General features: G+C 39.3%; 1 long non-coding RNA gene across 1 annotated transcript in view; it reads right to left on the reverse strand.

Moving 5' to 3' along the window:
* Positions 1–12,249, reverse strand: part of LOC123585757 — a 70,398-nt gene extending 58,149 nt beyond the window's left edge. The window contains exons 1-2 of the long non-coding RNA XR_006706405.1: positions 12,062–12,249; positions 5,526–5,630 (exon numbers count right to left, since the gene is read on the reverse strand). This is a non-coding gene — a long non-coding RNA (uncharacterized LOC123585757). The remainder of the gene's footprint in view (positions 1–5,525; positions 5,631–12,061) is intronic.
* Between the last annotated feature and the right edge of the window lie 6,460 nt (positions 12,250–18,709).

Consider the following 18,709-nt stretch of genomic DNA (forward strand, 5'->3'; position numbering starts at 1 on the left):
ACAGTACAAACAAAAGTCACTTCCTAAATTAATTCTTACATAAAAAGTTGGTTGTAACAATGCTTTCAAGTGCACAGCACTTTGATGTTCAAAGACCCCTTACAATTAAAGAGTGTCCTTTCTGTGATCATCTTGTTCATTAGACTATCTCGAAGATCCCCTGAAGAGGATGCTGAGATGATCTAAACCAATCTTCAAAAATCTCTAGTCCTCAGAAAAGCAATTTTCTTGTGGGAAACCTGACCCCATCTATTTGCCTGTGTTCAGAGGTGTTCATCTTTGCTGTGCATCAGGAACACTTATGGACATTTCTTTAAAATATATACCACCAGGGATTATGATTCAGACATTCTGTGATAGGCTATAGGAATGGGTATTTTTTTTAATTCCCTACATATAATTCTGAGAAATAAAGATTGAGAACCACCACTGGGAAGTTTTCAGTCTCTATTGGGTGGGTTCTAGTGAATCCAGGGGGATCACACAGTGATCATCAAACAGCATCCTGAATTCTTGGAGGAACCCAGAACTAATTTTATTTGACTGATTTCTGTAAGATATTATCCAAAGCTCACTGCCATCTCTGCCTATTAGGGGGTATACCAGGCTAGATTTCCCCTATAGTGTCCAGGAGGCTAATCCAGAACTTTTTTTTTTTTCCTGGTATGTAAAGAGTAACATAACTGTAACCTGACTTGCTTTTATCAGTCACCACTGCTTAACATTTCTTTCCTGAAACTTAGCAACATGTTAAATGGGAATTCAAGGATTCCATAAATGGTCTTTGACTCTATTAATACTCCATTCTTTCTTCTATAGACGTGGCTTAGTGTCTCTTAGGCCCACTTCGTCTACTTTGCATCTGGGTAAAATTTGGTTGCGGATGGTTGGCGGTTATTCGAAGTCTTTCTCCAGATTCAATTTGTATCCTATAGGATTTAGAACTACAAGAAATTCACCCAAGTATAAAAACAAATAATGAAACAACACATTTGGTGAGCTCAGGGAAGGGATTTGATGCTGACTGGCGGTTTGGATTGAAAGGAAATATTGAGGATTCGCTTTTCAGGGTAGGATGTGGTTGCCTCATCCTGCTGCCAAATATATTCTGAAAGACACCCTTCTAGGTGGTGGTTTCTTTAAGGAGACATGATTAACTAAGCAAGATTGTTCTCTGTTGTGGTTTTGGAAGAACAACTGGGTAAGGTCACTGTGTTTAAAGAGCATATTTGTTGGGTCTAAATTCCAGTGTCTGTCTATAACTAGACCCACGGTTTAGATCAGTAATTTATTTAATTTCTGATTTAAACTCATGCTCTGACTCTTAGAGAAAACTATGCCCAGGAAGAAGAAAATTACCAGAGCATTCAACATTCCCAAAAACCTTTCAGTAACAGAGGACTTCGACTTGTTTAGCACATGACTTTAGAGAAACCACAAAGCTTGAAAATACTAATTTTTTCATTAAAGTGCCAGAAAATTCAAACCCAGAGTTTTAAACAGTGGTTGTTATATACTATTAATAGCTCTAAAATAAGCAACTTTTGGAATCAGGATGAAAGCTAATTATAGAACTTCTTTGCCATAGCTGTTTCTATTTACATCTCCAAACCACAGAAGCAAATAATGTAGACTTTACTAACACATCAGCATCTTCTTGTCCTTCTCTTAAGTTTCTGACTTCTTTGAAGCTACTCTTAAAGCTTTCCCTTAAAAACACATTGTAACCGAATATTCCCAGTTCAAGGACAATTTCAGTTTGTAGTTTTTAGTCTAAAGGAAGTCTTCTCAAAATGCCGAATCTCAAGTCACTTATACCCCCAAGTAAGACAAAAGATCAAAGCTGTCGTACACAGGGAGCATATTATCCAGTCTGTTTTGTATGTAGTCCTTTTGTGATTGTTTGCTTCATCAACAGCAAACACAACATAGTAGGAAGAGTCAAGAGCGTGAAGTTATCTGCTATGTAGTGATCGTTTCCACCACCAAAATGTAAGTGTGACATTTGGGTTGATTTTTAAGAAAAAGAAAAATTTGAAAGTGAAAGTAACTATCCAGAGCAAAAATTTTAAGATACTGCAAAGTCTAGCAGAATTGGATGTTTTGTTTTCAGTCTTAGCCAATTTACATGGCGGCAATTGACTCAGTTGGGGTGGAGAGCTGACTGATTATGAACGTCATTCTCTCCAGCAGCCCGCCTCACAGACACGCCCAGCTGACCCTGAATTAATCAGTACCCACCTACACCAGTCTTGGCTGCACATTAGAATCACCTGGGGAGCTTTTAACAATCCCTATGCCAGGTAATTAAATCAGACCAATTAAATTACCATCTCTGGGGGTGTGGTCCAGTCGTGAGCAGCTTTTAAAGTTTCCCAGGTGATTACAATGGGCAGCCAAGGTTATAAAACCGCAGCTCCCTATCTAGATACATCCATGAGGTTCTGATTACCTTAGCATTTCTACTTTTTTATACAGAATGGGGTAAGAGGCTGCCTAGGACTCCCAGAACATTCTCCATTTGTAAAAATATCCCTGAAGTGGACAAACAGCCTAACAGAAAGTGAGCACAAGACAAAACATGTATGTCTCTCAAAGACTGTAACCTCATATTCAATCTCATAAGTAACTGAAATGCATTTTTCTAAAAGAAAAATCTTTAAGTACCTATTATATTATAGCAATGATTGCAAAGAACTTAATTCCCAGTGCCCTTGGTATTATGAGAGGGAAGACATTCTCATATATTCCCGGAGGAGTGAAAATTGGCAAACTTTAAAATAATAAAAACTACAACTACTAAAGAAAATACCTAACATTTAATGAGTGGTAATGATGAGCCAGGAACTGTTCTAAGTACTCCTAACTCATTTGATCTTCATGACAGTTAAGTGAGATAAATACTGTGATTATCGCCATTTTCAGCAAAGAGACTAAGACACAGAGGCATTGAATCACACAACTAATAAAGAAATGGGACAGGGATGCACATACCAGTATTCTAGATCTAGAGCTTGTGTTCTGTGGTACTCACAGCAAGGTAGGGAAACTTGATATTGTGTGTCCAGGTCTTAAAGAGGACCCAGTATATCAAAATTCCTCTTTTGGGAACTCGTCTTAAGAAAATGATCAGATATATGTTTACTTATGTCCATTAGGAGTAAAATAAAATATTGAAAAAATGGGAAACAAGATGAAAGTCCACTAATAGGGGGTTGGTTAAGTTAACCATGTTATAATCATATGATGGGATGATATGTTCCCATTAAAAACCTTGTTGTAAAGCGATTCTTTCCAACCCTTTTCACATCATGACACGTGACGAAAATGACAGTATTTTTATATCACACGAGGGCAAACAGTCAAGGGGGCTGGAGAATACTGGTTCTGGAAGCTGGTGGCACATGTCCAGCCAGCCACTGCAAGAGGTGATGGAATCATTATCTTGACATGTCTGTAGTGCATCCCCAAAGACTAGTTATGCTACGTATTATGCTACAGGCAAACGTTCACTAAATTTTGCTAAATGAAGACAATGCCAACTATGAGGAATCGTAATACATTCCAGGCTAATAACTCCATCAGTACATATTGGTACAGGTAGCCATAAACCCATACCAGTTGTCAAACTATTAAAGGAATTCTGTATCTGCTGGTAAATAGCCCATGCACCGACAAGCCCACCAACGCCACTGCCACTGCCACAGCCTCTGCTGCCACCACCACCCATGGCTTCTCCCAAATATGGCAAATCTGGACTTCCTCAAGATAAAGCAGCTATGAAGTAAAGCCTGGAAGGGGAGTTTGGAAGGAAGGTTCAAGATCCTTCTCCACTGCCAGCCAGGGCTTTATTCTGATTGGCTGGTGTCTAAGCTGTGCAGGTAGTTCAATGTTTTGACTATTACCTCTGAATATTAAAAAAAAAATCTCGGTAGGGAAGAATTTTTGGAAGAATATGTATTGCAGATGTTAATATTTATTCGCTTTGTACTTTTCTGGATTTTTCTACTCCTCCGCTTTGATCAATTATATGTTTATAAATAGGAAAAATAAAGACCAATACATAATACTTTTTAGAATTGATCTTGTGATTATGGTTGAATCTGAATTCTTAAATCCTGATATTTATGAAAGTATCTTTGGCCTTCAAAGTAACAGAAGGCTCCTAAACTGGCTACTTGAAAGGACCCACTGGTTGGGATGAAGAGGAGACTGTATATCAGCATGGTAACCTAAAGATAAGAGTCCTTTTCCCAATTGCTAGATACCACAAAAAATTCTCATAATCTTGTGGAACCCAGGGAAGGAGAGAGGCTCCCAGTAATAACTGAGATGGGGTTTTCAAGACAAAATATGTTGATTTAAAAGTAATAAAGGACTATGTTCTGTCTTGTCATTCTGGGTTTCTGGGCCAAAATTCCACACAAACACATTGTTGGGGAGAGTGCCTGCCCATGCTCAAATCAAACGACACTTCCAACCTCTGATGGGGCCAGTGCTGCTGTGAACCAACGCTGCCATGATTTATGCCAGAGAAGGTCACCACTGCCTGAATGATGCGGTTCACTTCTCAGGGTGGCCCCCAATCTGCAGCCATCTCTTCTGCCCAGCGAAACAAAACACCACCATCTCTGTGTGCTTTCTAATTCCCGTTATAGCTTCAATGTGTCTACCAAGAGGATCCTTTGGTGTGGCCTTCAGCCCTTCACTCTAAATTCACACACACACACACACACACACACACACACACACACACACACGAATGAATGTCTGGCTTTTCCTGATCTTTTTTTTTAATATTTATTCATTTTGAGACAGCATAGGAGAAAACAAGTGGAGAAGGGGCAGAGAGAGAGGCAGAGAGAGAAGTGGAAGCAGACTCTGCACTCCCAGCGCAGAGCCTGACACGGTGCTTCAACTCATGAACCAGGAGATCATGACCTGAGCTAAAATCAAGAGTCAGACACATAACTGACTGAGCCACCCAGGCGCCCCGTCCAGATCTTTTAAATAGCATGTGCAAACAAAAACTACTAATTCCCTTTCCCGCAACACAGCAGGGAATCTTCTCTCTTTCCTCTTAGCTGCTGGGACTGTCCCCCGCTCCCATCCCACTGGTTTATCCTAGCAAAGGATGCTAAAAGAGCTCTGCTTTCCTCCTGGAATCCCATCCTTCCCTAAGTATGACAAGAGAGAACAATGAGGCCCACCTGCTCCTCACTGGGGAAGAAACACACAAAGGGAGCTTAAGTAAATCTCCATCTCAATAAATATCCTTTCACATACTTTCAGATGTGAGCTGCTATTGAAAAACACTCAATATTCATTGAATGAATGGTGGCCAAGGATATATTTGAACAAAGTGTCATCACAGCACCTCGCTAATTTGGAAGTTGTCTATCACACAACGGAACCATAGAACATAGCTAAGAACTGAGAAGAAAACAAAACAGATGTCTTAGAACACTTTACAACTGGGCACTATCAACAAAGGCATCATTTTAGTCTGTTTATATGTTACTTACAGTTCAAGTCAGCCAGGTTTTTGGGTTTCTTTGGTGAAAGGCCTTGAATTTTGGAGCCAGAAAGACTTGGGCTCGGATTCAAATAAATTTAACCCTTTTCTTAATCTGCAAGGTAGAAATAATGACATTTAACCACAAAGTCATACTACGAGAATTAAAGGAGCTAACATATGAAAAGAATCTAATGAAATCTTATAGATAAAAATGTATTTAATAGTGACTTCTTTTTTCTCCTTTTCCAAGACCAAGGCAGACTGGAAGCAGAAGACGAGGAGGTTTCAAAGATGGACAGATAACAGTGACAAGAAATAACAGGCCTAACCTGACCAGAAAGGATATTATGTGGAAAAATAACTTAAAACCACCAGGATCCTTCTTCACTTCCAAGGCCATCACTGGGTCACAGTAACCAAGAAAAGGTGAAATTATATTCAGTATCTTTCTCAGAAGTTGGTGAGACAGGACGGGGACTGTAGACTACTTCTCTCCAAAATAAATAAGATAGAAAATGTTGGGGCTGGGAAACTTTGCTCAGGGTAGAGGAAAGGGGAGGTGCCACCTTACAAGAAATGGATATACCCGAAGAGCTTGGGTTAACTCTATCCATGGAGCAGAGGTTAGCAGTCTTTCAGTAAAGGGCCAAATAGTAAATATTTTCAGCTCTGTGAGCCACAGAAGGCCTCAGTTACATATATTTCTTTCACGTGTGTATGTTTGTTTTGCCACACTTTAAAAATGTAAAAAAAAAATTCTTAATTTACATGCTGTACAGGAGCAAACCACAGATCGGATTTAGCCCACAGGCCACACTTTGCTGACAGTGATGTCCTGTACAGGATTCAAGTTAAGCGCCTTTTAAAACCCATTACATAAAATAACGGGTGAAGTGTTGACGTCTGCATTTAAGTCACCTCACTAGAATCGAAACTTCATTTACTATCATTTTAAATAAATGCACTAATTGGGGTTTACTCATGTTAATATGCCTCTGCTTATAAATGGGAATTTTAACCAACCCAAACAATAAATGGCAAAACTAGGACTCCTATACACATCGGGGAGAAAAGTAAAACTGTATCACAAATAAGAGCTAGCGTTTATTGCAAATGTGCTCCGGGCAACATATATGTGACTTGTTACGGACTGAATTGTGCGTCCCCCCGGCCCCTGCCAAATTCATGTGTTGAAGCCCTAATCCCTGGTGTGACTGTATTTGGAAACAGGACCCGTAAAGTAGTTAAGGTTAAATAAGGTCAGAAGGGTGGAGCCCTAATTCAACAGGACTTGTGTCCTTCTAAGAAAAATGCACACCAGGAGTGTGTGTGCCCAGAACAGAGGTCACAAGAAGCCTGCTTGTCTGCCAGCCAGGAAGAAAGCCCTCACCAGGAACCAACACTGCCGGCACATCGATTTTACACCCCTGGGGTAAAGTCTGCTGTTGAAACCACTGAGTCTGTAGTATTCTGTTGTGGCAGAGTTGGGGTTTGAACCCAGGCAAACTAACTCAGGGTCATGCTCTTAACCAGGTTACAGTGACATTCTTCTCTGGTTTACGGTAAAGATGGCTTCCCACTTAATTAAATAGCACTCATAGGACGAGCTAACTAGCATCTAATAATGGGACTTGAAATGCTTTCACACATGACCACCTGAAGACTTCTCTAAGTGTCAATCATACAAATTTTACTGCTTCCAAAAGGAGCTAAACAAAGAAGAGATTGATGGCCTATTGCTTGGCAGGGTGGATGTTGGAATCTGCCCAAGGGAAGAAATATGAACCAGATTGTATTTTACCCCTTATGCCTTATATAACATATATGCACCTACAACGTACACCATGGCAACTTTTGTATAGACATTTTTATATAAACCATTTTTTTGTGCAAAATGAAATGTATACTAAAGGAAAGATTAATTTCTAAAATAAACTAGTCTTCCAGATTTTATAGATGTGAAGGGGATGAAGCAGACATAGCCAAGCGACCCAACCTTTATTTTGGCAATCTTCTTTTACCCTCTTTCTTTCCTCGTTGCTCCTGATCTCTGAACTCAGAATCCAGCATTGGCTAATCCCCAGTGGTGTTACACTAGAGAAATGCTCAGGCTGGGCTTAGAGGTTAATCCTGAACTAACTCCTAACTGATTACACAATTGAAGACTGTTGCAGGAATAGGAAAACAATGACTAATATGGGCAGAGAATTATCATTAAAGGTTGTCAACTCTTGCGCTTACCCGGTCTGCAAGTTTAATAATCAAATACATAACCTACATGATTTTGAAGGGGCTCATCTGAATATTCTGAATGAAAAATGACAATCCAGGAGGGCACAAAAAGACCCCACATTGCAAACCGGTTCTCTGGCACCAGTGTTAGATGAATCAAATTTATTCCATTCTGTACCTTCAGAGGTATAGAAATGACTTTCTGAAATGTTGAAGTAGGCATTTTTAAAAATTTCTTTTCTAGAAAACATGCACTGAATACCTCTTATAAATATTCAGTTGGATTATGGTGGAAACAGCCTGAAACATAGATAGTAGACTTCATAACTTACTAAGCGTTTTTTTGAGAAACATTTATTACAAAAGATTAGTAACTAACCCAATACAAAGATACTAAAGATGACTGTCATTTTTTTTCTCTCACTCTTACTTTATATGGTTGGTATTCAAAATGTTAAATCTATGACTGGTGTGGTTTGTTTGCTGCTAAAAAAAAATGGAGCGGTGTGATTGTTGTATATGTGTTCAGGCAAGAGTAGCTTATGTTATTGACAGTATTAATATGATAGTTAGCACTTTTTGCATTCAACCATCAACATTTAAGAAGCACCCAAAATCTAGAGTGCCTGGATGGCTCAGTCGGTTAAGCATATGATTCTTGATTTCGGCTCAGGTCCTGATCCCACAGTCCCAAGAAGGAGCCCATGTCGGGTGGGGTTCCGCACTGAGAGTGGAGCCTGCTTAAGATTTTCTCTCTCTCCCAAAGAAAAAAAAGAAAAAAAGAAGCACCCAAAATGTGTCAAGCACTCTTCTAGATACTTTGGATATACCACCAGTGAGTAAAACAAAGATCTGTGCCCTTGGGAAGCTCACTTCTAACAGATGGAAAATGAACAATAAACAAGCAGGACAAATAAGTAAATCACTGTGTAAGTTTGGAGGGAGACTCCAGACAACTGAAAACGCCCCATGGCAGGGCTTGGTGTTTTGAGGAAAAATAAAGTGACTGGTCTAAGGGTGGAGTGCTTGGGCAGGTGCAAGTAGCAGGAAATGAAATACAAGATGGGACTGAAGAGGTGGCAGGATGGATCAAGCCACACAGTGCAGGGTGAGACATGGGCCAGGATCTGGTTTGGTTTATGCAGAGTGCCGTGGGAGAAAGCTCCTGGAGGGTGCCCACTGGAAAGTGATGGAATGTAACTGACATTTTCACTGGAGTACTTTGGCTTCTTTGTGAGGAAGACTCTAAGGGGGCAATGGAGTAAAAGGGAGGCCTTAGGGGCTTTGAGCCAATTGTGGCTTGGACTGGGGCGATGGTCAGGGAGATGGTGAGGGGTGGTCAGCTGGAAAATAATTTGGAGAGGAGCCAATAGGATGTTCTAATATGTGAGGGGTGACAGGTAAAAAGAGGGGCGCCTGGGTGGCGCAGTCGGTTAAGCGTCCGACTTCAGCCAGGTCACGATCTCGCGGTCCGTGAGTTCGAGCCCCGTGTCAGGCTCTGGGCTGATGGCTCAGAGCCTGGAGCCTGTTTCCGATTCTGTGTCTCCCTCTCTCTCTGCCCCTCCCCCGTTCATACTCTGTCTCTCTCTGTCCCAAAAATAAATAAACATTGAAAAAAAGAAGTCCAACTTAGTTTTGCCCTAACTGGGACCGTGGTAATTTTGGGAACAGGATCTCTTCATCTGTACCAGGCAAACTAGCCGTGTAGAACCAGCCAGAGTAGCTACAGTCAGGCACCTTTTAGGAAGTTATACCCAGAGATCATGTTGAGGCAGAGAGCCTGGGGCATGATATGTAATGGTTTGCAACAAGCATCAAAAACAAAAAGAATAGGATGGAAACAGAATATAAGGTATCAGAGAACATCACATATAATAAAGAAAATATGCATATTTATATATTTGTATGCACTTAAATATCTATATCTATATCTATATCTATATCTATATCTATATCTATATCTATCTATATATCTATATAAAGGATGCAGTGTTTGCATATAATAGATCAGGATTAAAAGTAATTCTTACTATGGATTTAGGTCAAAAAATTTGAAAGCACCTGACCCAGTATGCCTCTCAGAGCACAGCACATTGTAGATGATTCAGTGGTTTTGTTGAATTAGAATGAAAACAAAAGAAAAAATATGAATTGGTCTGGTAATAAAACATTTCTTTTCTTTGTCCTAGGGAAGGGGCACGGGGAGAGAAATGTAGTAATCTTTTTCCTCCATGTTAGCTATGACCACAGACCCAGTAAACTGTGCATACAAAAAAAACTTAGGGGCAGTACTTCATTATTATGCAATTTCCAGGGACAGCACTGTCCTTAATTCACAGTGAAACAGACTGAAAGGTCAGGGTGAGTGGTGACAAGCAGTTCTGCCTATTTCCAAGGGTAATAAAGTTTTGATTCCCTGACCAAGGTATTGCATTGGTTGACATGGGCCTGGAGCCTATATTCAGGCTTACAAGTCCATATTCTTTTAACACTTAAAATATATTAACTAGAAAGCATGCCATCTTTGGTGAATGGAAAATAGTTTGTTGTGTTTGGTGCAGTTAGGGAGAGGCACAGACTAAACTGGAAAGGCCAGTGGTAATTTCGGGGCCATGAGACATGCAGTCTATATGCCAGGGATGCTAGGTTTAAACATGCGTAGCCGTGTTGTAGAGCAATCCCTCCACTAAAGTAACGGATTTAGTATTTATATCCATGCTTTTTTAAAGTTTGTTGTCAGTGACTCCCTATCTCCTGGATGAACAGAGCTAGTCAATTGCCTGCCACAGGAGAGTTCAGATTACTACATCAGAAAGGCAGAGTGGGGGAGAGGGGGAAGGAAAGAAAACAAAAAAACAAAAAAAACAAGTAGATGTTTCTTTTTCTCCAACATAGTTTTTTGAAGCTCATCCACCCTTCCATTGCCATTTTCACTGACTACCTGAAACTATTCTTCCAATGAGTTGAAATACTCATAGGCCTTTTGACACAAAGCGTGGAATTTTTGAGGGACTATTGGTGACATGGAAGGGAACACTCTTGCTCCCCTAGCACCTGACTCACTATGGGAAGTCAGGACAGTGGAAGGAACCCAGCGCCCACTCCCTCCACGGCCACTGGGTTCTCTTTGGGCTACAGGGTTGAAAAGGAGGAAGACTGGAGAGGGGGAAAGCCATGGGGAGTCTGGTTAAGATGTAATGGAGGCCTGAGCCAGAACACAGGGACACCAGAGAGGCCACATTTTCAGAAAAATATGTTTCAGATTTGTAGTTTACAAATTTCATGAATTTTATCTTGAAGATTTTAAAACCTAGGCTGCTTTCTCTTCTATCTGTGTAATATGAAATAGCTTTTTCACTGGCATGGGAATTAAAAAAATTACTCTAAGCAAAACATAATTAGAAAGATAAACATACTTCCTTCTTAAGCATATGATATATGCATAAGCCTAATCGAAAATATTTTGCTGGCTTTGCTATTCAGTATTATCTGTGTCACAGCTCCCCATTCCCACCCCTCCCTCTGAGGCCCATTAGAGCAGATAATTATGAGTTGACTTGATATAGGGAAGAGCCAAATTAAGCGGTGATGTAACCCGTGAGAGCCACGCTAATCCTTTCCATCCCACACAGCAGGTGATTCTCAGATAGGCTCTTTACCAGGCTGATGGTTGGAAAGTTTTAGAAACGCAGTCACAATTAATGGCCATGAACCTAGGCAAAAACTTAGCCTCTGTAGAGATCATGAATATCCTCCCCTTTCTTTCTTCTTCTTCTTCTTTCCCTCTATCTTTTTGTCTGAAGAGTTTGGCATCATGTTAAGATGCCTGGCATTCTGATTCAAGTTCTAGTTTCTGAGATATTCCAAATGATCCACTGCTGGTGCAAATAGAAAAATCTCCTATTGTATGGAGCACCTGTCAGGCTTCACTGCAGGACATCAACACACTATTTCTCGTCACTTGACAGTATTTTGGTTACATTCACCACAGCTTCCTTATATAAAACACTGTTCTCTCTCCATTTGTGTAAGTGTGCAAAAAGTTCCCTTTAGGTGTTTTCTAGGGCAAAAGTTGGAGAAGGCATGAGTAAAATTTCTGGATATACATACTTAAGCTTTCTATAATAAATGATTTTTAAGTGACGATTTTAAGCATAGTTAAGTAACTTACATTATATTTTCGCTCAAGCAGATTTATATACAAAAGCATTCTATGGCCCATGAACAAAAATGACATGGCTGGGTCACTGTCAACAGGCTTACATTTAAAATTATCTTCTAGGATTGGGAATGAATGTATGTTGGTCCCACCTTCATTCCCTGCCAGATCCCGTTTGCTGCAAAGCTTCCATTTCTAAGTCTATTGGTTGAGAATAGGGGAGCGGTTGCCAAATATCTGAGAATAGAAAAGAACTTGACTTACATTACCATAATGTTTTGTCCAGTTGAACCTAATGACTCCATCAACAGTATGTAGCATATAATGTTTTTATTTATTTAATAAGAAGTGTAGTGAAGCATTTGAAACAACCTGAATCCCCAATGAGAGACTGGTTAAGTAAATTATGAGTTATAAAGAGATACAAAAATGCTATAATATTGGAAATGGAAAAGGAAGAAGATAAAAATCATATACTTGTGTTTATAAGTATTAAAATTTAGGAAAATGTACATTTATTGAAAAAAGAAACTAGTCATTAAGATAGCAGAATGGTTATATTATTTCTTTGTTTGTGTGTCTCCTGATATGATGCTCTGAGAATACGGCATCAGTTATACTAATACCCTGTGAAAAACGCATGAAGTAGATCTGATCATGAGGAAACATCTGACAAAGCCAAGATGAGGGTCAGTCTCTAAAATAACTGGCCTCTACTCTTCAAAACTTTCAAACCCATGAAAGACACACACACATACACACACACACACACACACACACACACACACACACACACACAAAATGATGCCCCATTCTGGATTAAAGAAACTAAAAGAGACATTTAAAACTAAAGGCAATGTGTGATCCTGGGCTAGAAAAAAATTTATAATAGATTCTATTAGGACTGGTATATATTTGCTAACTTCAAAGAAAACTCACTCTTAATAAAAATGATTGCAATTTTAGCCTACGGCCACTTATCACAAAACATTCATGTGGAAAATAATTCAATAAATAATCACATACTTTGTTTTACAGTAAAAATTCAAAATTTAAATACAATATGTAAATATCAGTGATAAAAAAGTAAAGCTTTAAATTTCAGTGAGTATTTTATTGACTTTTTATTATAAAAATTTGAATTTTCTTTAAAAGTCTTATTATATTTTTCATTTGCCTTTCCAATATTTTATAATAAAAATTTCTTGAAGTTGCTTTTCTATGTTGCTTATATTTGTTAGAAAGTTTAATTATCTTTGATATCCCTGTCAATATTCCAGGAAAAGACAAAATATCAGTAGTCTAACAAGGACAAGTACTTGGTCATTATATTGCTTTTTTTTCTTGGCTTAGTGAAACTAAATTTTTAATAATTAAACTTACAATGACAAAAAGGGATATTCTTTTTTCTTAATAAAAATTAGCCCTTAAGAAATCAAGGGATATTCTTTGTTCTTAAAAACTAAAATTTGGGGTGCCTGGGTGGCTCAGTCTAGGCTAAGCATCTGCCTTCAGCTCAGGTCATGATCTCATAGTTTGTGGGTTCAAGCCCCACGTCAGGCTCTGTGCTGACAGCTCAGAGCCTGGAGCCTGCTTCGGATTCTGTGTCTCCCTCTCTCTCTGCCCCTCCCCCATTTGCTCTCTCTCAAAAACGAATAAAACATTAAAAAATTTAAAACTAGAATTTAATGATTTCAGATTATTTGAAGAGAAAACTTCATTTGTAGTTGAACTAAAAACAAAGAAACAACACAAAAACAGAGGAAACATATTTGACCATAATTATATTGTTACATAGAAGCAAAAAAAGAAAAAGAGTCATTATATTGTAACTCTCTTTTTACACTGAAACTTTCTACATATTGGGCTTAGGATCCAATTCTGCAATTTATTCTGTCTGATAGTCGCCATTTCCATTTTGTATATGACACCAGAATCTATTTTATTTACCATAGCAGCAAATCTCATGGGTTAGAATTAGATTCTAACAAAGATGTCAGTCTGCCTTGGTGGATGAATTTTCAGTTCAACTACAACAAAGAAAAATCCTATCTCAATACCTTACTTACTTAAAAGATTATTTAATGTTTTGCTTTGTTCTTTTGGATTAGCTGTAATTGCAGAAAAGAAGTCTTCATAGTCCAGAATGACAACTGTTACAACTGTAATTGTTGCTCCAGTCGTAATGACAGGTTTAATTTAAAACTGCTCCTTCTCACTCAGATTACTGTGAGACCAACAACTCTGAACTGCTGTTTGGAGTTAAGAGTTGGCCATGGTATAGAGTGAAGATAATTTGATCTCCACAGGAATTCAGATTCTAATTTGAGCCTCACTAATCAGTGTTGTAATCAGGGAAACTAATCAACTGTATATACTGTAAGTTTATCTATTAGAAAGCCTTGGATTTCTCCCAGAGCTACAGCCAAATATTTCAAATGGCAACCAACTTTGCCTTGTCATTACTCATACTTGATCATCAGAAAATCATGTCTACGTCAGGAAAACAAAGGGTCTTTGATTCCATGTGTATGCCAGTCATTTGCCTGCTAAATGCTAATGGATCCCACAGTTATGCCACATTGACCTGCTTCAACACAGTGTAAAGTGAAAATTTTCCCTAAAGTCCTTGTCTTATACTTACATTTGCATTTGATCAAGATAGCATGAAGTTTAGTACTACCCACATTTACACATAATTTTGTATTTTAAAACTTAAAAAAGTATTACTAGGTTTCTTCCTTGGGGATGTGACTCTTCTACTCAATGGCCATTTATTATGAAGCTATTCTGTACCAGACACTGTGCAGATAAGAGTAGATAAGATAGTACATGTGGAAATGAGACAAAGGGAAAGACTGCAGAGGAAAAATGAATAACTCTGTATTCACCATGTATTAATTTACCTTGATGGATCTACAGGTATAATACATCTGAACTATAACATCAAGAGACAACAAATAGATACATATGCACATTTGTTGGTTTTAATTAGTTAGCACTTGAAAATAAAGTATTGAAGCTTTTCCTTCTCTCTTGGTTCACAGAAGCCACTCCATAAGATGGGTTGAAAGTACAAGAAGGTACCAAGTAATCTCCCTCAATTATGAGTTCCTACAAGAAAGTCTAGTTCATGGACTTTTATCTGTGCATTTAGACTAGAGTTATCTTCTTAGAGATAAAAAGAAGAGGAAACTGTGGGCCAAATGAGGCTAGAAATAGAAGGCAAATCAGATTTCACAGTAAAAATCAAAGTTTTTGCATTAAGACCTCGGAAGAGACTATTATAGACAAAGCAGACAAATCTTTGCACTTGCAGATTTCACATTTAATATTACAATCTGTCTTTGCCATGAGACAGGGAGTGGTTTTGAAAATTGCTCGATATTCAACAATACAATGGAAAAATAATATAAAACTTCTGTAAAATGAAAGGGTGAATATTATAAAAGATGCAATATTTCATGTGGCCAGTAACAGTGAAAGGATTGCTCAGGTCACGACAAACTCAATGACAAATGAAAGACTAGCAGTCTAGATGAGCTAACAATGAAAGAAAAGGAAAGGAAAGTTAACAAATAATAGTAAATAAAATAGAATGACTTAACCACTAAAAAATTAAGAAAGATTATGGGGAAAGTAGATAAGACCTAAAAATTATTTTAAAAATTATAAATATTTAAATTTTGCTTTAAATTCAAATGGGGACTAAAGAGAGAAGAGGGCTGCGTAGGAGGACGCTGGGCTCTCCACATCCTGCTAATCACTTAGATTCCACCCACATCTGCCTAAATAACCCAGAAAACCGTCAGAAGACTAGCAGAACAGACTCTCTGGAGCCAAGCATAGACGAGAGGCCCACGGAAGAGGGTAGGAAGGGCGGAGAGGCGGTGCGTGCTCCACGGACTGGCAGGAGGGAGCCGGGGCGGTGGAGGGGAAGCCAGCCCATCCAGCAAGGCAGAGCCCCCAAGTCTGACTTGCAAAGGCAGAAGCTCCAGACTCCATGAGTTCTGACAGCCAGTGGGAATTAACATCTGGAATGTTATAAGTCAACAGCTCTGCTCCGAGAGGGGGAGAGCTAGAGGACAATGGGAGGGAGAGTTGTTGAGCCCCGGAAGATAGAGCTCGGCTGGGCTGGGGAACAAAGGTGCTGGGAAGCACCATCTCCCTTGCCCATTCCCCAGCCAAAATCCCAAAGGGAACCACTTCCCGTCATGGAACTTGCTTGCACCGGCGCAAACACCCAACGCTGTGCTCCTGTGGATCCATCCCTCTGACGGGTCTGCCTGCCTCCCTCCAGGTGCTGCAGGGCCCCTCCTGCAGTGGACCACCAAAGGCAAAGTGAGCTAAGCCTGCCCCTCTCGCCCCTGTGCACCTTGGAGATCCACCCCGGCTAATACGTCAGATCCCATAGAAGCAGTACCACAAGCCTGGCAGTGTGCAAGTAGCCCAGACAGGGGCCACACCACTCCACAGTGAGTCCTGCCCCTGGGAGAGGGGAAGATAAGATACACACCAGTCTGACTTTGGCCCCAGCAGTGGGCTGGGGGCAGGTCTGACTGCAGCCCTGCCCACCAACACAAGTTACTCCAGACATAATAGGGGAAGAGCCCTGCAGTTCCACACCACTCCAGGCACTATCCAAAATGACGAAACGGAAGAATTCTCCTCAAAAGAAATTCCAGGAAGTTGTGACAGCTAACGAATTGATCAAAAATGATTTAAGCAATATAAAGGAACATTAATTTAAAATAATAGTCATAAAATTAATCACTGTGCTTGAAAAAAGTATAGAGGACAGCAGAGAATCTATTGCTACAGAGATCAAGGGACTAAGAAACAGTCAAGCGGAGCTAAAAAATGCTATAAATGAGGTGCAAAATAAAATGGAGGCGACTACAGCTCGGATTGAAGAGGCAGAGAAGAGAATAGGTGAATTAGAAGATAAAATTATGGAAAAAGAGGAAGCTGAGAAAAAGAGAGATAAAAAAAAATCCAGGAGTATGAGGGGAGAATTAGAGAACTAAGTGATGCAATGAAACGGAACAATATCCGTATAACAGGGATTCCAGAGGAGGAAGAGAGAGTAAAAGGGGATGAAGGTATACTTGAACAAATCATAGCTGAGAGCTTCCCTGATCTGGGGAAGGAAAAAGGCACTGAAATCCAAGAGGCACAGAGAACTCCCTTCAGACGGAACTTGAATCGATCTTCTGCACGACATATCATAGTGAAACTGACAAACTACAAGGATAAAGAGAAAATTCTGAAAGCAGCTAGGGATAAACATGCTCTAACATATAAAGGGAGACTGATAAGACTAGTGACGGATCTATCTACTGAAACTTGGCAGGCCAGAAAGGAATGGCAGGAAATCTTCAATGTGATGAACAGAAAAAAAAATATGCAGCTGAGAATCCTTTATCCAGCAAGTCTGTCATTCAGAATAGAAGGAGAGATAAAGGTCTTCCCAAACAAGCAAAAACTGAAGGAATTCATCACCACTAAACCAGCCCTACAAGAGATCCTAAGAGGGATTCTGTGAGTGAAATGATGCAAGGACCACAAAGTACCACAGACATCACTACAAGCATGAAACCTACAGACATCACAATGACTCTAAACCCATATCTTTCAATAATAACACTGAATGTAAATGGACTAAATGCTCCAACCAAAAGACATAGGGTATCAGAATGGATAAAAAAAAACAAGACCCATCTATTTGCTGTCTACAAGAGACTCATTTTAGACCTGAGGACACCTTCAGAATGAAAGTGAGGGGATGGAGAACTATCTATCATGCTACTGGAACTCAAAAGAAAGCTGGAGTAGCCATACTTATACCAGACAAACTAGACTTTAAATTAAAGGCTGTAACAAGAGATGAAGAAGGGCATTATATAATAATTACAGGGTCTATCCATCAGGAAGAGCTAACAATAATAAATGTCTATGCACCAAATATGGGAGCTCCCAAATATATAAAACAATCACAAATATAAGCAACCTTATTGATAAGAATGTAGTAATTGCAGGGGACTTTAATACTCCACTTACAACAATGGATAGATCATCTAGACACAGGATCAATAACGAAACAAGGGCCCTGAATGATACATTGGGTCAGATGGACTTGACAGATATATTTAGAACTCTGCATCCCAAAGCAACAGAATATACTTTCTTCTCGAGTGCACATGGAACATTCTCCAAGATAGATCATATACTGGGTCACAAAACAGCCCTTCATAAGTATACAAGAATTGAGATCATACCATGCATACTTTGAGACCACAATGCTATGAAGCTTGAAATCTACCACAGGTAAAAGTCTGGAAAACCTCCAAAAGCATGCAGTTAAGTTAAAGAACACCCTACTAAAGAATGAATGGGTCAACCAGGCAATTAGAGAAGAAATTAAAAAATATATGGAAACAAATGAAAATAAAAATACAATAATCCAAATGCTTTGGGATGCAGCAAAGGCAGTCCTGAGAGGAAAATACACTGCAATCCAGGCCTATCTCAGGAAACAAGAAAAATTCCAAATACAAAATCTAACAGCACACCTAAAGGAAATAGAAGCAGAGCAGCAAAGACACCCCAAACCCATTAGAAGACAAATAATAAACATCAGAGCAGAAATAAACAATATAGAATCTAAAATAACTGTAGAGCAAATCAATGAAACCAAGAGTTGGTTTTTTGAAAAAATAAACAAAATTGATAAACTTCTAGCTAGGCTTCTCAAGAAGCCTGGGAGAAAAGGGAGATGACCCAAATAGATAAAATGAGGA

This window comes from Leopardus geoffroyi, chromosome B1 (genome assembly GCF_018350155.1).
Source record: "Leopardus geoffroyi isolate Oge1 chromosome B1, O.geoffroyi_Oge1_pat1.0, whole genome shotgun sequence".
Lineage (NCBI taxonomy): Eukaryota > Metazoa > Chordata > Mammalia > Carnivora > Felidae > Leopardus > Leopardus geoffroyi.